The 21,457-nt window shown below is 36.7% G+C and overlaps 1 protein-coding gene and 1 long non-coding RNA gene across 2 annotated transcripts in view; one reads left to right on the forward strand and one right to left on the reverse strand.

The window, feature by feature from the left end:
- The window catches only part of Ptp36e (protein tyrosine phosphatase 36E), a 119,716-nt gene extending 113,058 nt beyond the window's left edge, over positions 1-6,658 (reverse strand). Inside the window, exon 1 of the mRNA XM_072004413.1 lies at positions 6,287-6,658. The gene's annotated coding sequence lies outside the window, so the exon portion shown is untranslated. The remainder of the gene's footprint in view (positions 1-6,286) is intronic.
- A 618-nt stretch (positions 6,659-7,276) lies between these two features.
- On the forward strand, positions 7,277-8,360 carry LOC139987780 (uncharacterized). Its single transcript, XR_011799930.1, has 2 exons — positions 7,277-7,548; positions 7,650-8,360. It is a non-coding gene; the product is annotated as an uncharacterized lncRNA (long non-coding RNA).
- The last annotated feature ends 13,097 nt before the right edge of the window (positions 8,361-21,457 follow it).

Consider the following 21,457-nt stretch of genomic DNA (forward strand, 5'->3'; position numbering starts at 1 on the left):
TGCGCGTACAATCTGCATGTGTCGTCCCTTTTGCAATTCTTGAAATAAAACGTGAAAGATAAGCTTTGGTCAAGAACAGCGGAATCGTTCGAACAAACAGTTCTTGGAAAGAATTTGTAAATAACGATGGATCGGTGATACTTACGTATCGTTTACTTACATCAACGATTCATTTTGTTCACAACCTTGCGTCACATCGTACGCGTGTGTCGTTGTATTAGGTTGTCCGAAAAGTGTCTTTCTTTCGCAAACGTGCTTTTTACAACGGTGCACCTTCGTACAAACGTGAAACCAAGTCCGCGAAATGTCGCGGTGTTTATCTCAACATAACAAAATGAATCCAACGTAATTCGACGAAATAATAATACAAAATAAAAAAACGTTGTGCGTCTATCATTTCCTCATAAAACGAAAGAAACTTTTCGGACAACCTAATGTTACAGAGACAAGCCGAAAATGGTTGAAAGAAGGTAACTTAATTATTGAAAATTTGTGATATACGAGAAAAAGCTCGACGCATCTTCTTGCCTATGGGACCAAGTAATTACGTAATTTTTTGTAATTACGTGACACGATCGCTCGGATCCTGTGTCTGTTCAAAGGAATTAATCCGACTGGCAAAAATTAAGAACGCCACAGAACGAATTTATCGTCGGTCGTTGACTCGTATTTACGACCTTCCCGTGAAAATCTCGGCGGCACTTTGACATTCTTTCATTCTGTCCCATTCTCCTCCTTCCCTCTCGTCTCTCACCCTATTTTTCTCTTCCCTTTTTTTTCTTACGCCCGCATTTACTCTTCCGTCTTCTCGTTTTTGTTTCTTTAGTTTTATGTTTCTTTTTCTTCTTTTTTTTTTTTTTTTCTTCTTTTTCATAAATCGAACGATTATCTCGAGCAACGTTCCGCAACAAGCGTTTTGCTTTTATGTTGTACCGTGCTCGTATTATCCGCTCTGACTGACTTAACGGCCTCCTCGAGAAATAGTGTCAAGAGATCAGTGTCATTGTCGGGTGTTCCACGCGGACGCTACGATTTCGCTCCTGGTAACAAGATCTTTCGACGATGATCGCGCACGATGTGCCCGCGAATATTTCTCCTACTTCTACTTGTTTATTTATCTACAGCTTGCGAGTTATTTGCGCGAGCCACGCCTTCCCTCGTCCCTTGATCATGAAAGACGAAAATTAACTTTAAAATAGAATTATTCAATATTCACAAATATTATTTTGATATTTTGTTCCTTGGAAACAAAAGGACGAATAAAATGGAACTTATCTATAACTCAATTATATTTCAAGAAGTATCGACAGCTTCGTTCGCAAAATTGCTCAGCAATAGAAAAACGGAATACGTTTCCACTTGTAAGATTCTTCGTTATATACGCTGTATACGCGATCGATAACAATATCGTTTTATTTCATTATCTAATTGATGGAAGAATTTATCGACGATCGTTTTACGTTTCGCGAAATAAAAGTTGTTGAAAATCGAACGGCACGAGCAACACGAGCTGTATACCCCATCTGCGTGCACGTGTTTCCCTCTAATATTTCTATTCGCGTATTCGTCTCGCATCCAGCCTTTGCCAGTTGAATACCGAAGGCAGATACGAGTAAATAAACTGGTAAATTTATGACAGTAAATTTCCGGCCGGTAAACATATCTATAAATTATCAACGACTTCCACCGGGGCGAAACGATAGTCGGGCTGTTCCAAGTACTTTCGAAACAAAATCGATTCGCTCTTATGAAATCCGAAGCCACGTTAAATTACCACTTTTACGTTACTTTCCACCACCAGTGATTTACAAGCGATTTGTAAACGAATCCTACCAATTGGTTGTGGCGTTCCCAGAAATTTCAAAGGCTCTTGCGTTACGAGCAAGCGTGTAAGAGGATTTTTCACATTTTCTCTTCTTTTAACCCTCGATCGTTACTGCGAATTTATTAGTTGTAAAATTGTCTAGCCCTTAACGCTCCGAGCGTGCCTCTCAAACACCGCCAAAAGGAAGTAGCGCGGTGAAAAAACAAACAGTTCTCTACTGTGAGACCTGTGAACGCAAACCCGGTTTGCATCCCAATGAACGTTTTAAAATATTCCACGCGTTACTCGATTATAATTAATATAAATATTGTAATCAAAGTTATATTACCTCCGAGATGAATAAAGATTGTTTCGACTTTAATATTATTATTTACACGTCATTGTAGCGTTTAAAATCTGACACTTAAAAGCTTGCAGGTCGAAATATGATGAGAATTCACAATTAAAGATCGGAGCGTTAAGGGCTAGATTAGGCTAATCGAATCGAGACTCTGTCAATGATATTTATCGCTTGAAGCACAGAATATGTAAGAATACGAATAATACAAGGCAAAATGAAAATGAGAAAGATATTGATCTTTCGTATTAAACTAGATATTGGATTGGCAACTAAGTGATTGTGAATTTCGTCGTTACCACCTAATGATAATAAATTTTATACCGACCAAATTATTATACAAAATTATTGACATACGTATAATTTTGTGCGCTGGACTAGATTAGCCGCGTAGTAGTGACACGCGTATGTAAATATAAGTATGTCGGAAGTACGTGTGTGCACAGCGTCTCGAAAAACAGACGAATGCAACAGTTCCGTTGTGATATAGAAGATGGTGAGACAAAGAGAGTGCCGAGACGCGTGCAAACTTATATCCACGAACATCCTGGAAATCGCTTATTAAATAAATCTAAAACTATTTTAATATGAATTCTAAGTGTAACCTTAGCGTTCCTTTACTTTTATTTCGGCGATTAAGATCCACAATTCTCAACGTAAATACATTTTTTGGTGTTCTTTCGATACTTTTTGATACCTGAACCACACAGTTGATAACGAGGCCTCTTGCAACGAATTATAGAGGAATCGCTCGTTGGAGCAATGTCTTTAAAATGAATATTTTCGCGTGTTAGGTTGAAACTGCTGCTCAGACGCGTATGTTTCGCGACTTAATAGCCATATAGGTTAACCGTGAAACCCACAGGTATAATTGCCAGTAGCGCAAATCGTCCATTATTCGAATTTCGTCGTTTTATTCCTGAGAGATCTTGGCCGGAAGTCACGAATAATGGATATGGGTGAGAATTCGTGAATGAAAGCGCACAGCCAACCGTATGCTCGCGTCAATCTTTCTCTGCTCGTGAAATAATTAACGAAGATCCTCCAACTCGCTCGTTTAAATAGCGATTAAATTATTATTCTAAAGTTGGGATTCTATTCGAACGAATTGCGCTAAAAGGACGACAGATATTAAAATAATTGAAAATATTATAAGATAATGTTTCATTGCTATTCCGATATCGAAATGATTGTCTATAAATACGCCTGATTTTATACTTGTGTTTAATTAATTTTATACCATAGACTTGATTAAAACAATTATTAAAAACTAGAAACTAGATACGAGCAATAATACATTTCAATAATTCATATTTCAAATTCACATAATTTTCCAATCGTAATGAAACACTTTCTTTACCTAATTGCAACATCTGATCTCATAAAGAGCGCGATGATTGACCTATATTATCAATTATATATTCATGCGGCAGGCATTCGATGTGTAAAACAACGATACAAAACATTTGAAAAAAAATGTATAGAAAGTAAAACATAGAAAAAAAAAATAAATTGCCATATGTCGATCCCTACAAGATTCCTGATTTAATCCCCGTGCAGACTATTTGCTTTTATTATCATAATCACAGTTATAAAATTGCAAACTTGAAATTACGAGAATAAAGGTATAATACCACATGTTCGTGTTTAAAGAAACAAGAGAGCATGGATAAGTGAGTACTTATATCGACGCGTTTGCGTCCTATTTAACGCGAAAGAGGACCAAATGACGATTGAAGCGAGGATTATACTCGCTTCGGCGTCGAAATTTCTCTAAGAATAATCTGGGACGGAAAATGATGAGGGTTGAACGCGAGTAGTCATCGAAGATATACATATGTACAATCGTAATGATGTATTTTTCGCATGAAATGTTACATCACTAATTGGACAGCTGTTTCAATCCTCGGATACAAAATATCGATGTTCGATAGATGTCTGCGACTATGCGTACAGATAAAACGAGAACGGTAGAAAAGTATCGACAGGGCATATTATTTTTCGAGCGTATATCGTGTACATATATATAAAAGAGACAATACATATACATATATATATATATATTAATAATTGTTATCGATATATTATGCGTATATATGTAAATACGTAAATTATTTCTTAATACGGATTTTATATATTATTCCCTGCGCTAGATCTCGTTTCTAACAAAAATGCACTTGTACTACTTCTCCATTGAATAGAAAACTCGATATAAATTATTTTTCATATTTGAAATCTTTCATTTTCCATATTTATAAAATGAATGATTTATGTCGAAAATCTTGAATGAATTTGAAAAATGTTTAATTCACGGTAAAGGAGACACGTTTCAGGAGACATACTAAAAGAAACGTTTTAGAGATTTGCTGTAACAGTAATCTGACAATATAACCGTTAAATCGGACCCTTTTGTAATTTAGAAACGAATAATTTTTGCACCTCTCGGTTATATGTCTCTTAAAACTTACCATCTTCTTCACCTTACATAATATCTATATTACGTGTTAATTAAATAATATCTATATTAAATAAGTAACTAATTTTATGGTATACTTAATTAACGCTATAATTAAAAAGCAGACGAGAAGAATAAATATTTCCACATTGCGATACCTAAATACAAAAGTTACGCAAACTGAATAAGATATAAAAATATCAAGCAGAATAGAAATATGGTAATATAAAATAGAAATTAAAATTATTCATTATTATCGGACAGTTATTAAAAAAAAAACTCACATCTCGATATTTATCCCCTTCCAGAAGATCACCCGGTATATGTATTTAAGTTTACACAACATCCGCGTCCTCATACATCGACTGGTAGTAGTCGTGTGTTTCATGTTATATTCGTATATATCCGGTTTCATAATGGACAATCGAGATCGCAATAAAAGTATTGGCAAATAAGATTGATGCAAAAATAAACGACGTTCAACCGATCACAATGATCAATTTTTATTTTTGAACCTGTCCGCCGCGATCTCCGCGTCGTACTACGTTCGAACACGTTCAGTATCCAAAACGGATAATCTGTACACACTCGCAACTTCTCTGACCATTTTAACCGTATCACCCAAGAATTTACGATCGATTATGTATTTGCGTATCCAGAATCTCGGCCGTGATCGCACCTTATTCCAATAACGACATAAATCAAAAGTTTCAAACATCGCCGGGCTATTTTCGCGTCAGTGCACGCGCGAATGGTTTACTTTGACAATGTTACACAGCGTTGCTGATAACAGTGATAATAGCGATTTATCAAATGTTGGTAATAACGAAGATGAATAAGTTATGATAAAACAGGTTGAGAATCGATGTATATCGAAATATCGATAGCGATGAAAATTATAGGTTAGCCCATTAATAGTCCTAACTCTATTAAGGACCAAGATTATAATTTATCAGACAGTGTTACAAATGCCTTAATTTCTTTAAACCGTAGAAAATTGAAAAAATAGCGACGAAAAAGATATTAAACTTTCATAGATACGATATTATAAAAACAGAATTCGTTGGTGTAATTTGATTATGAAAAATTACAAATAAAATACCGCGTTAATGCAAAGTTGACCCTCAATGAGTTAATGGTCACATAAGGAATACAGTAATCATAAACGAAACCAATTTTGAAAGGAAAATTAATGTAATACACAGCTCGAAACGCTACGCAGATACACGTTAGTTTCAGACTTGTTACTTTCGCGATGGCGCGCGCAGAGATACTGTCAGAGTATATAGAAATATCGATCGACATATCGAATCAGGTATCGAATAATCGAACCGCACGGACAACAATGAAAACGATAAAACTTGAAGTTCTCAAAGTACAAAGAGCAATTTGTATTCATTTTTACAGTACGCAAGTATATTCACGTGTATATAAAGTGTCACATAAATCCGACACTTTCGCGGGAATACATATATATTTACTCGGATCGAAATACCGGTGATCCATGCGCAGCGCCATACTGCTCGCGAACCTTATATACATACAGACATGTCAAACTTTCCCTCGCGATTAAAACGATATAAACGCTCAAACTATTACGACGCAAACATCCTGAAACCCTTACACAAAACAGGCTAGCAACAAAATTAGAAATTTCACAGTTACATACCTTAAGAAACAGACTCGCCAATAGAACGAACACTTCGACCGGCAGAAACAGCTTTCCCGCACGTTTCTCCGAAAACTGGACGCGCGCGTTTATAGGCGTGTACACACACGGCTACAATGGACAGTTGACACCTCTCGATATCCTGTGACGGGGAATCGATCGGAATCGAGATAAACAGAGATCTTTGTCGGATAAACGAGCACGATAGCGGACCAGCCACGGGACGGAATAACAAACCGAGTCCACTTTGTGTGTCACCGGTCAGCTTCCGCCAACTTCACGCCTGTGTGCCGGTTTTCTCAGCGATCCATGATAAATCTCGTTCGATTCTTGTTTAATCTCCGTTAACTTGTCTACGCCAATCAGTTGCACATATATGTATATCTATACATATATAAAATATTATTTATAATATTGTAGAGAGATAATATATCTATATGTATATATATATATCTCAACTCTGCAAAATTTCTCGACAGTCAAATTAGCTTTCGAATATATATGTATATATATATGTATATGTATATGTCTGTGTGTATATATATACTCTTCTATATGTTCAGAATAAATCGAGACAGAGTAAGTGAGGCAATATACGTATACATATATACACGAAGGGTGTGCGTTGACAGCGAGAACGAAAAAAGGCAAACACGATTAGCAGACGATGATCGGCGTGAATGGAAACCACGAGCTATTTGACGGGCGCACGTCTAACACCGTAGTAAAGAGCACAACACCACCAGCACGACGACGGCGACGACGACGACGGCGACGGCGAGCGACGACGACGACGACGACGGCGACGGCGGCGGCACGAAGACGACGACGACGACGACGACGACGTTGACGGGCGCGAGGTCGGTGAGAGACTGGGCGACACGCGACGAGTCACCGTCGGCGATGAGTGGAGTCGCTCTGACGAGGATCCTGGGGCCATCAGGCTGCCCGTGAGGGGGTGGAGGCGCCGGAGCGTTTGGGGTGGGAGGGAAAGCAGAGAGAGAGGAATGCCGCTCGGGGGCGAGTACACGCCGCGCCGGGTGCGGGGAGTAAAGCGGCGATGAGGTGGGGACCACGACGTCGGCGTCGGCGTCGCTTCTTTGCCGAGGGCGTGGTCCTGATCGCGGCTCTTCGCGAGTTCAGACATACAGACCGGATCCGATACCGGCGCTACTCTCGACGCTGTAAAATTTCTCGACAATCAGACTAGCTTTCGAAGACGACGATCCATAGTTTCCAGACTCGGAACGTTTCTTCTACAGGTTTTACGACGTCTTTCTCTTTTTCTTCGTCTTCGAATTGATTCGTGAAATTTGAATAAGGACGGGTGATAACGCAACATTTGTTTTCTCTTTGTTTGAAGATTCTCCGGAGGGGTAATTTGGAAACTGTGATTATGTAAGATATTAACATAATGTCTTCCTTTCTTTTTCTTGAATTTTTTGATTGATACTATACGGCGTGGACTTTGGAAACAGACGGATGATAATAGAAGATTTGTTTCTTTAACGTTCTACGAAGTTTGCGACGAAGAATTACGTATATAGGATTTTTGGCTAGCGTCCCTTTTTTGTTCGCCTTCCTTAATTTTAATTAACACGTATGGAGTTTGAAGAAAGATGGATGATAATGGAGAAGATTTGTTTTCTCTTGATTGATTGATTTCTGTATAATTTTTTCAAAGTTTTAAGGAAACATGTATATTGAATTGTGTGACCATGTTTCTTGCAATACGACGAGTTTTATAGTGTAGACTCTTATTCAATGTTCGTTTTTTAATATATAATAGTTGGAGTTTCAAAACAAATTTGAAGAATCGAAATGTATGTACATTAACATTATTATCACGATTAATAGGATTAATATTTAGTAAATTTCATTAAAGTTATAATCAATAAAACATTGATATGATAAAGGACATACGTATTTTTATGTAATTGGAAGACTGTTTTCTCTTTTGAGCAAACTTAATGTTATAAAACGAAAATTATTAAAACTATTACCATATAAATTGTATTTATTAAACAGATTGAAAAGGTAAATTAAACGAATAAATTTCTAACTGAACATGAAATTTTGCGCAATGTTTCATTCAATATTCCTAATAATCTTCCTCGTAGAAGTTTTAATCCCAAAGCTTGCAACGTAGTTTATAGCGAACACTGATGCCAGGGCATTGCGGATAGAAGAAGTTTCTAGATAGATAGGTATAAATTATCCTATTATAATAATAACGGGAGATCGCACTTTTTGGTTCTATTGTTACAAAATTATTCTATTATTACTATATTACTATAAATTATACGAAATTAAATATTTATTCTTGCCACCCACGTCTGAATATCTCAAAAATTTAACTGGTATTTTTTAACTAGTATTCTTTTTTTTTTTTTTTATTTCAACTTTGCACTAAAATACTTCTTTTCAACTTGCCACGGTATCAAAATCACAAAAACGGGCTTATCGTGTGTCATCCATACGCTTTTCACATGGAACATCTATTCGATTTTCTTTTTTCATCTATATCGATCATTTGATAGAACTTATTCGATTGCTGACTAGAGCTAAAAACAACGATCAAAAACATTTCCGACGACATATTTTAGAATGTCTAGGTGGAAATATATTTTTCCAATGTTTCGATAAGGAACTTCTTTCGCAATGCCTTCGTTGAAAGAGAAACGGTAATCGCGTTGCAGTCAGGTCTCGAGATAAAGAGCTAACGCCGATGATACTTGAAGGTTCTTGTGTATTGGAATTGTTGCCACTTTCTTTCGGAAAATCTCTACTGACAAAGATTGAGAAGTACTACTGAAACGACACTTCCGCTTACAATGCACTTGTGCCAGCGAAAAAACCGCGTACAGACCAAATACAGGTACAAAGTGGTTTCGCGTACTATTTGTAACATTTCCTCGTAAATGGAATAAAAGACCATCGGTGTAAAAGAAACTCGTTTGAAAATATTTTATCGCGATAAATTAGAAGCTTACCCCGTCCGCTACGTTCATCGAATCTTTTAGCGAAAATATATTACGAGAAAAGCAAATGATTCTTATATATTTGTGAGTATATTTAAGCCAAGAAGGTTAAATAAATAATCATAAACTCTAACTGAGTTGAATTTCAAAAAATGATATTCGTAATATGTTTTAGCGTATTTCTATTAAACTCAATTTCGTTGCTTTATCTATCTCACATAAATAATTGCAAATCCAAACGCGAGTTCAAAAAATAATATTTGTTCAACGAAATAGAGATAGAAATAGAATCTAAACAGAAATTCGTCGCACGGTTTCTGGCGACTTTTACATCCGGAAGAATTGAAATACGATAACACGGCGATTTTCTACTTAATTCGATTCACGAATTGACAAACAATCGTGCAGTGTGTAACGTTGCGGTTACTAACCCTCGGATTTCCCAGGCGGCCCGAAACAACCTGTGCCAAATACAGTTTAACACTGCTTGCATTTCAATAGGTAACAGCCTCTTGAAATATTCTACATTCTCATGCGGTGGTGGAGATTTGTATTTTTGCGAATCGATTTCCCGTTGAAGTTCTTCCGCCCTGTGTAGAAACAAGGCGAATATTTTCACGTCGAACCGATATCTTTTCCCTTTCTTTCTCTCCGCGCTAAGCTTAATCTCTTCTGGCTTTCTAAAAGCTAATTTAAGTTTAATTAATCTTAATTTAATCGAAACAATCGAACAGGATAATTTAATTTCCTTTCGTCCGATATAAAAGAAACGAAGTACCTTTCGCGATACAGCTAGACACGTTTTATTTTGTTTGTTCTGTTAATAATACAGCATGGCTCGATAGCCGTTGTATCAAATATACACTCCCTGACTCCCTTGTGATATTCAGATTTCGCGTTGGAGAAGTTACTTACGATGATATCATCTCGTATTTGATAAATTGGAATTATTGTGAAATACGAAGAAATTCTTTATTAAGTTAAATTGCAGACTTTACGTGTTTGCCTTTGCAAAAATATTTTTCTAATCTACAATTGCAATTTTTAAGTTGCTTGTAAATATATCGTTGTATACAGTCTTCGATTGTTCGATCAGGACAGAAAAGAACAGTAAAGTGAAAATGAAAGAGAAAGGTACAGCGTTTAAGGGAAAAAGGACGGTTTATGGTCAGACGCGTGTTACAAAACGGCGCTCGTATCTTATATGATTGCGTTATTTTCAATATTTCTATTCGGAGTAATAAAAATCCTAACGTAATATACAAACTTGACGACTTATTTATTAATTTAGAAATTATTACTATAAATATTATTCATACTCACATTACAAAACAAAGCTAATGAAACTCATTCTCTATGTTAGAATAAAAAATCAAAATTTCTAAAATTAAATAATCTACTCGATGGAGTAACATGTGTCACGCGATAGATGATCAATGCTCCGGTATTTTAACAAACTCTAACGATTTGCACCGGAATGAAACTATATGAAACATCAAATATTTCGGCCATTTCAAAAATTTTGTTCATCTTTCCACATTATTCCGGACGTGCTTCGATAATTACGCTTCACAAAAACTGATATAGAAATCTCGTCGGAAAACCAATAGACAGGCTTTGATTACTTTTAGCAAATTATTACAAATTTACTCAGTATGCAAGTTCAACAGAGCCGACTTTAATGTGCTTCCATCGATCGTTGCTTCAAGTAATCATCGACGAATATTCGTTCTTTTTTTCATTTTTATTAATTAAACTCAATTTTCCTAAAATTGCTCGATATGAAACGCCGCTTATCACCTCCATCCTCTGTACTCTTCAAGTAGAATTTGCCCAGATAGATACTTTCCTTTATCCTCTATCCATTGCGTGCTATTCCTCCGGAAGCGTTAAACGAATTGCTTATCGTTGAAAGGAACAACGACGCTCAATGCCGTCCTGTTCGATACATTCCGTACGCGGTATTATTCTCACGCGAACGAGGCATTCCCTTCTACGTTAAAGAGGCATGACAAATTACATTCAAGAGATAGCCTGGAAGAGAAAGATGTGGAAAAACCTAGAGTACAGAGCTGACCCAATTGGAACGATTCAAAGATGCGGGGAAGGAAGATCGTTAATAAAACGTTTAGGTGACATGCTTGACGGTCCACGTCGGGCAAGGTTAAGCGGCGACCCTCGAACTTATAAATAACCACGAAACATTCCCTCGCGGAGCAACGCGCTAACTTCGATCGGCATATGTAGATCGGCATCGAGCGTGTAGACGCCGGCACGATCTAATTAGAAGACTTTAATTGGGACGACTCGCCTTGTTTCCACTTGATCCACTCGGTATTTTCCAACTTTCCACACGCGTGTTCGATCGTGTGAAAAAAGGGGTGGGAGGCGGCGGTGATCTTGTACGATTCAATCGCGCTGTATATACAGTGTCTCGTTTTAATCTACCGGCACGTAAATTCAGGAACATTTGAATGATTAAAGAGAGATTAAAGGATATTTTGAGAAGAAATAAATAAAGAATGTTTATAGTTTTATGAACACAGAATTCCGATGGAGAAGTACAAACGTGCCGAATCACTTTTAATATCAAACACTCGTAGAATACAGGTGGAACGATGATTAAGACATGTCAATTTACGAGAAACAAAGAAAATCGGATTAAGCGTTGATGTTATTAAATGTGTGAACAAAGGAACGCGTGGATAAATTGTAAGGTAGAAAATATATTTTAATAAAGAAGTGTAAATATAAATAGGAATATAATTTGAGCTGGTCCAGATCCGCACTCTGAAGCCTTCGTCGCCTGTCTACTGTTTACAGTCTACCTTTCTTTTGTCTATAAGCTGTCGATGGCTTCAATGCTTGAGAAAACTAAAAAGACCAGATGTAGACTTTTCTTAGAAGTTCTTTTTTTATTTGCGTTTATTTTACAATCAATTCTCGTTAGAGAATTTTAAGCAAATTTATCTGGCATGGTACTATGACATGATTAATAAGTGTTTATAGTATGTTTGATTCTATTTGAATCTAGTGCTCAGGTCTAAGGTGTAATGTGTTTTTAGCCTGCGAATCTGTTCCGACGTGACGAGTAGTTGAGTAATTAGAGGGTTTTGGTGATTGTTAACTCTTGTGCTGTGTCTATTGCTGAATTTGGATAATTCTTCTTCGACCGTGGGTATCTTGAGGTCGTGATGTATCGTTTCTTTGGTGACGTACCAAGGTGCGTCTATCAGGGATCTTAAGGTTTTCGATTGGAATCGTTGGAGAATTTCTATGTTGGAATTACTCGCTGTTCCCCATAGTTGGATTCCATAGGTCCAAACAGGTTTCAACATGGCCTTGTATAGTGTAATTTTACTTTGCGCGTTTAAGTTGGAACGTCGACCGATGAGCCAGTAGAATTTTTTAAATTTTGCTTTGAGTCGTTCGGTTTTATCTAAGATATGTTGTTTCCGTGTCAATCTTCCGTCCAGAATCATGCCCAGATATCTGACTGAGTTTTCTTAGAAGTGGTGACCATTTCAACATTAAGAATGTTTTACGCTCGTAACAGAAATCATTTTAATTGTCTCAGTGTTGATATATCTTAATATTTGTTTAATATATCTTGATAACTAATATTTGCCCACGAAAAAACTAACAGAGGGCTTTCATAACAAACACAAAACGCTCGAAACGTAATTGGTACAACGGTGTTTGACTGAAACGGTACATGTAATAAAACTTTAATCGGCCAAGAAACAATCTGCAAACGGTATTATTAACGTTCTGTCGCGGGTTAAAACCATCCTGCTTAGGTTCCCAACTATCGCGCGTCTCGAAAGGCAAAGCACACGATCCACTTCGAAGATACACCTCGTACATCTGCCGGAAACCCCCACGGAACTCGAGATCCGGTTTCTGGTTCCACTTAACGTGCACGTCACGACGTAACCAGAAAACGAACGTGCACGTCAATTTCGTCCTCAGAACTTTCTCACTTTCGCGCTCGATCCACGAACGAGCAACCCCACGACCACGCCAACAATCAAGAAACACGGACAAGAGTAGCCTCTAATTGACAAGATTAAAGAACGTAACTCGTCAAGGTGCCTTTAATTAGACCTCCTTTGATGCCTCTTCTTTTACGATCGGTCCAACGATTCCACGATGAGTCTGATCGTTCTGACAGACCTTTGACAAGGGCGTTAAACTCGTCGTTTTCACTCCACCAAGTTGTATTCGTTTCGAGAATTCTCGGATGAGAGAGCGGAGGCTGGACGCAAATACGACGAGTTAATGACTCGAGACAACGCGTAAGGCTACTGGCAAACGGCCAGAACAGTGAAAATTCCACGAGGAATTGGAATTTTCGTTACTGGATCGGAAAATTCGAGGAGATCGGAGGAGAGGCTAGCGAACGTGGCCGAAGGAACGGCCACGGCACAGCTTATTGCGCCGTTTTTGCGTCCAAGCGGCAACCTTCGACCGGCCACCACTTCTGCCTGTTTATCTCGTTTCGAATATGCGACCAACCGGACGTCACTGTGTTGGCAGAGAAAGATTAGGATCCGAGTGGGAACGGATTTGCAAAAATAGGCACGAGGAACTTGCCTCGATTTTACGACGCTATACTCTTCGTTTTAAGCGCTACCCAACTACCAAACGAATTTACTATTAGCTATTCCATTCGTCTTTGAAACGAAACGTTAAATGATTTTTTATATAAAATCAGCAAATATACGATCGGTGAAATTTTCAGCGAACAGTGACAAACAAAAATTTTGACTAAATTTTCTTACAAAATCATGCGCAAATCGGTGAACCTTAACAATTTCCTATTTAATTTACCTGTAAGATAATTTTCAAACGTACAGTTTTGATTTAGGCGACAATTTAAATTAATATTTAAATTAATTTAGGAAATGAAACTTTTCGTAAGACACGCTTCCCGAGAAAAAGAAATTTCTAAATTTATCATACGCGTGTATTACACCGATTCTTTACTAACTTAAACACTAACTCAAACTCTATTTTCTCCAATATTAAGTCTTAAACGGAAAAATTGTATTCCACGTTTTCGACTTATTTTGACACGTAGAACGACCTCCTATCGATTGTTATTTAGTTGTGTCCGGTTCATAATTAGCCAGGCGAAAAAATACCCGGTAAATTTTTTAACTCGATTTTCTCGAAAACCAAGCCGAGAATGAACAAATTTCATGCTATATTTTTTCCCTTATTTTCCCACGAGGAATCACATTGTTTCCGCTTTTACGCGTTATTCGGTCGGACCCTGTGTAATCAATTAAGTTAAACTTGCCACGATTTTACCACACTCTTCTTCGTTTTAAATAATTTCTATCAAACTGAATAACCGGATACATTTCGAAAGATTTAAATAGATTATTAAATGAAATCGTCATTGAAATAAAAAGTAGGAAATTGATTCGATCTCGATTTCACTGTTCGTTTCAGTTTATGGGGTCGATTGGACGCGTCGAAACTTTCCTAGAAACATCGTGACTGATTTCAGTAACCGAATGAACGGATAGAATCCAACCCTTCGAGCGATAACCTTTTTCAACTATTCTATTTTCTCGCCGGTAAAAAGTAGACTTAGATTTAAGTGCTTTATCGCTAAATTCCGATTCAACTATAGCAATTAAATCAAAAATGAAGTCGCACCACTTACTCTAAATTCGTAATCGGAGAAAAAAGTCGAAGAATTCGTAAGAACTTCGTATTCGCGTCACAGTTACAGTTTGATGAAAATCTAAATAACAAAATAAGAAAAATTAAGGAATAGTTCTATAATCTTCAATTACCCGACTAATAACCAGTAATTTTGAATTAATATTTACCGTCGCGCTTGATCGTTCGTTCCAGATAAATCGTGAAGACACGACGAAAGCAGTAGAATAAAATTTAAACGAACAAGTAAAAGTATTTTCATAATTAAATTCGTTCTTTCCTATATTAATTCTCCAAGTTAAAAATGGATCACCCGGTATTTAATAGAAATGCCAGTAGAAAGAAAAAAAATATCAAAGTTACGCTCGACGATTTTATTTTCCTTTAATCATCATCGAATTCTTCTAAGCCAAATATTTAGCTATTCCGGTTATTCTAGTCACGTACCGAGGAAAAATGAAATCACCTTGAAGTAAGAACGATAGCAATCGCATGTTTCGCGCAAGAACAAACAAGTATTTTTATTTGCTAAAAGTACTATTTACTCCGGGGAAGGAAACAAATTGTGTTTATACTACGAATTATCAAATCGGGAAGAAACGCTATGAAACGATTCTTTGAAGAAAGCAGAATGCCTTTATTAACGTGGATCGACCTTAATAACGTATCGAATAATTTATCTAATTTATTTAGCGATGTTTATCTATAAAAAAAGATATCCTCTACCGATACAGTTGTTTATATAAATTATTAAATTTGTTTTCAGTTATCGAAATAATCAACGTCCAAATAATTTTCAATATCGTAAATTCTGCTTCAATTAATCGAATTAACGCAACATCGATGGAATATATTTAAGCATCAACTGTTTATATTTGAAATGTTATTTGTTCGCGAGAAAAGAGAATTTTATAATCGACTACGGTTCGTCGATTTCATCTAAAAGATAACGATTATTAATAAATTACTAATACGGGACGTTTCAGCCGTAAACGATCAAACTTTACCGGTTTGTTCTACGAGTAGAAAGAAGGAAAAAAATGTTACATAAACACGGATCTGCAAACGTTTTACCAAAGAGTTGTAACATACTATATACGAAACCTAAAGGCAAATGAACGAATATTATCGCGAAAGATGGGAAACATATCAAACGTGCTAAATTATACAAAGTGAAACTCTCTGGAAAGTTCAACATGATCTCGAAACAGAATGTTACAGCGGCTGTGTTTTAATGAACGTTATTACCATATCGATTGTTCTAGTGAAAATTCGGCCCGGTTAATCGTGCCTTCGTCATCGACGGTGCACACACGCCTCCATAATATCCTCTAGAAGGTAATTAAATATAACGACCCTTAGTACGTGTAAATTTAATTAGCAGCTGCTCAGCCATATTAAATGGATTGAACAGCTGAAGTCGTAGTCCTGTTTGGTCGCAATCACTCAAACGGAATAACGAACTAAAGATGCTATTACGCGTTACCTATTCCTTGTACGATCTTCGCTAGACTAGATTAATTCATATATTAAACATTGTTTCTTTAAACGTATCTAACGATAATATCCTCGAAACGCGACTCGTTCGATCGATTTAATCCTCGTGTAATTTTTGCAAAATATGTTTGACTAAATGCCCAGGCAGGTGGATTCGAGCAGACAGTACGTAACGATTCCTTCGAATAAACGGCATTGTTACGATACGATGGAATTTTATTCGAATTATATTCCGAACGTTTACTCTGGATGTTCGTATAGTTTACAAATCGTTAATTCATTCGACGATAAATCCCATTTGTTCCGGTGAAAATTGTAGAAATTTCGGTGCGTTATGTGCTTTCTTACAAAAACACCGAAAATTGAGATACGTTGCTAATAAAAGAAGATGGTCGTCAAAGTCTAAAAATGTTACGTCGCGAAAGCGTTTAACCTCCGTAGTCGAACGGATCTGTGGGGAAAACGATGAAAACGCAAACGACTACAATTCGTGTTACAAATGATTATATTTCACTTTATGTTACAAAAAGAATCTCTAATGCGGGTAATGTCCCGATTTTATAGTTTAATAACGTTCAACTTCAGCAACCACGCTCGTGGCCTGAACATTCTGCGCTGTCGTTACACGTTTCTTCACCCGGTAAATAAGTATCGCTTGAACATCTACTTAGTATCTACTATCGATATCGTCTGATTAACACGAGCGACGCTCTCGTCTGACTAACTTCGCAATTATAAGAATAATAAACACGGAGTAATAGGGGAGAAGGATGGAAGGAAAAAAGTTACGAATTCGCTACAAACTTCACGGTTGCGATCTTTGATCGATCTCCGTTCTACGATTACACAAGGTTGTCTTACACATAAGATGTTAGGTACGTGTATACACGTCTACGAAGAAAATATACCAAGTTAAGTTCTTCGGTATTCGAGTGTCTTATCGTAACGTTGAAACGTCTCTTTTTCGTCTTATGATGGCGTTTTACACTAATGTGCATTTACACTATTTACAAAGACATCGGGTCCATGCACGAGCACGCTGTCGGATTAAAAGGTGCGCTTTCTTTGGTTCTAAACGTCTATCAATGACGAAGGATACAATGTTCAAGTAACGTGGAATAATATCGTAGAACGTAGGAAGATTACAGCCGACGAACGTGACAAGGATTTTTATAGGAGAACACGTTTATTACCAGAAAATCGTCTTTTTATTTAGTTTCGAAAAGTAACGCTTGTCTCGATGCTTATCATCTTTTGCTTTGGGGAAACTTCAATTTTTCAGCTATTTTTGAAAGATCTTCAAACCTAATAAGTTATTTCAATTAAGATTCTCTTATTCGACAAGAACGATATCAAAAGTAGACAATAAATAAGAGTATACTTCGATATCATGTTTCTCAGCTGTAATCCTCGATCGAGTTTGATTTGGTATTTTTGATAAAATAGAATCTCTATAAAAATAGCTTTGTGTTTAGCAACGATCTCCGAGCTTTTGTAAACGTTTCGTTTTAAACTTTAGTGAACCATTACGATGCCACTGGAAGATCTAAGAAGAGTCGAGTAATCGTAGACCACATTTTCACGTGGTATATATAAACATGGTTTTACGAAGACGTAGCAAAGCTAACGGAACGAGAGATTGTATAACTTCTAGCTATGAATCACTGTTTTAATTTCACTGCCTAGACTAATCCTATAAGAGTAACTACATATATGCCACTACCTACGTTCTAGGGAATACAATCATTATAGTTTTATACCTACTGCTAGCGATTTTACTAAGATCGGATATCAATATCTCTAGTATATCATATTCCAACTATCTGTGGCATCGAAATGCTTCACCGGTTCGATCAAAAATTTTACCAAATAAAGTAGAACCTTGATCGTCTGAACTGATCGCAACGCGTTGGCGTACCTAATAATCGAATAATTTCGAACGATTCATACGAGACGATTATTCGCTTATTTCCAATTATTTTAGAAATATTAGGTTGGCAATAAAGTGATTGCGAATTTTGTCACTAGGTGGTATTGACAAAATCCGCAATCACTCAGTTGCCAGCCCAATATTAACGTGCAAACAGAGACAAAAGATTTAGACTGAAAACGTAACGATTTGTATGGTGCGATGCTACTTAAGAAAGCATCGATCCAAATTTTCCATCGATCGATATTCCGATCGTCGATCGTTCCATGGATCGGTGTTCTGGTATAATCGAGGTTCTACTTTAAAATCTCGGAAAAGAAAAATGTAAGCAGGATACCGTTTCAACGAAACGACGCGTTCCTTCGCCATTGAAAGACGTTCTTCTAACGTGAAACGATGAAAAATGGAATCGGTAAAAAAGAACAGATGAAAAATCGGTATCTCCTCGACGTTTTGACTAAATGTGGACCCTGTTAAGGTGCAAGAAACACACGAACGTCCTCGAAGACGTAAAAGCTCGTACCCATCCTAACCCCATGTATCTTTCTGGTCGACAATAATTTCAGCGCAAGCTACGCAATCGGTTAAATCGCTTAGTCTATGCCGTTTACAGGCTATAGTCTTATTCGGTACTCGACCGTTTTCTTTTTACTTGCTAACGTTCGTATAATACGATCTAAGCCAAACACGAACACACCACCGCCAGGAAGTCAGCCAGAATTGGGACGCAATCAGAGCTTTTATGGAAGCCTTGAGCAAATCTGCCTGCCAGTTATTCCCGATATCCCATTTTTCTCGATTACCCCGCCGGCAGGTAGACTCTGATGTTTATTGTTTTTTAATAATCTTCTTATTGGATTTTTCTCTTTTTTCTTTTCTTTTTTTTTCTCTTTCTCTCTCTATCTCTCTCGCTCGCTCGCTCGCTCTCTCTCTCTCTCTCTCGCTCTCGCTTTCTCTCTCTCTCTCTCTCGTTCGCGCGCTCTCCCTCTAAATTTATATCAAATCGTTCTCGATCAACTTTCTCACGAATGTAAAAATATAACGACGTTTGTCTCTCTTGTTCTTTCTTTTACATTCTTCCGTGTTTTTCTCTTTTTTTTTTTCTTTCGTTTTCTTCGACGTTACACGATATCGATCACTTCGATCGTTTATCTTTCTCTCCTTTCTGTTAACCGTATAAGCTCGATGAAGGATAAACAGAAAGAAATAATCGTTCGTTCGAGAGATTATTTTTAATGCGAGTCGCAAACGAATTTTTTAACCCTCGTCCGATAAATGCTGGATCATCGTCACGAACGTCGGACATTTTATCTCGCAGCGAAAAAGCCTTTTTCCGGAAAGATTCTTTTCTTAACGTAGTTCAATATATCGATAATTTACATCGTAAGATGTACGTGATGCGAAGGTGATAACAGATTCATAACGAAACAAGTAGAAACTAAAAGCAGGGAAAACTATCGAGTATTTAATCTCCACGTCTATGTATGTATATCCTGACACACGTAACTTGGAGCTTGATAAGAACGAAATATCTGCGTAAGTCAGAATTGCTCCAACTTTCGTCGTCCGAGGGTTAACAAACCATTAATACGATAAAACGTTTCTAAAATGATAGTAATCGTTTAATACCGGTATTGTCGAAATGCAAGACGATGTTTCTTTTAAACGGCACATACTAGTTTTAATAAGTGACTCGCAGCATTGTGAAAAGTAGAGAACAGACGTTTTATATTTGTCTTTTGTATGGACGAAAACAGTTTGAAAATCTTCGATAAATTTCTCCTTTGAAACAACAGTATGGTCGATCGTATTTTTCGATCTACTACATTCGCGGAGCAAAAGAACACGTTTCTACGGATTCTTCCTTTGGGAATTTCAACGGGGTAATGCCTACGAAGAGCTTTGCCGATACATATAATATGAGACGAAGGAACTTTGTGAAGGACGTAAGTACGTGAAGGATAATAAAATCCCTCGAAAGGACAGAATGTCTTTGGCAAAAGTCACTTACAGCTTTGCGCTTTGGCGACCGAATTTCGTTCCTTCTTTTCTCGTCGGAAAACCTTTGCTTCTCCCATCTCTTCTCGTCTTTCTTTATGCAAAGAATATACGCGCATAATTATCAAGATAATTACGTCTCGAATTATATCAAGAAATTTAGCGTTTTAACCCTTTGAGGAATGTTTCCTTTAAAACAATACGATATATCGCAATTATGTAATAATTATGTATAACATATATATAATATAATAAAATAAAAGAAAGTATATAACAATTTTATATAATAATTAATGCCATTTAAATAATTCCAGATTTATAGTACTCTATGCTACAGAACGATACGATATTTCTCGATTAAAATCATCAAAAGGATCCATGTGTATGTACCTAAGCTGCGTTTGTTTGCCAAGTGATCACGAGATTTTAACAGCGTTACATCAACACCTTTATCACAACGATTTTGTCGATAATACAACGTATCAATATCTATGTTGATATCGGTATTACTATTCGTATCGATATTCCGGATGTTACAAATATTTACATCCCAAATTTGTTAAATATTTTAACAATTGGATATTCAGGTATTTGAGCACTCGAATACATATGTTTTCGGATACTTGGTCTCTCAGTCATTCAGATACTTCGATACCTTGCTACTTGGGTCTCTTAATGTTCGGGTGCATAAGTATATATTTGTATATATGACATTTAAGTGCATGAATATATGGGTATTTACGTGCCTGATTATACACAGGCAATTATAACTACTCAAATACTCGAGGATCTATATATATATGTGTGTGTGTTATTCATCTCGTAAATAATGCCATTTTGCTACAATACGTACGTATGTACGAGTATATTAGATACGAATAAACGATTATTTGCCAATAATTAATCGATAACGTATCATCTCTCGTGCCTAAAATTGTTTTGTCCATTAACATAGTAATTTTAGTAATTTTCCTATTAAATTTTTAGAAGACCTTTTAATAAAACTCCTCTTACGACGACTTTAAACTCAACTCTCAAACAAGTCTCGTTACTTTACGGAACGATCCGATATTTTCTGAATACTAGAGT

The sequence above is a fragment of the Bombus fervidus genome, chromosome 5, assembly GCF_041682495.2.
Source record: "Bombus fervidus isolate BK054 chromosome 5, iyBomFerv1, whole genome shotgun sequence".
Classification (NCBI taxonomy): domain Eukaryota; kingdom Metazoa; phylum Arthropoda; class Insecta; order Hymenoptera; family Apidae; genus Bombus; species Bombus fervidus.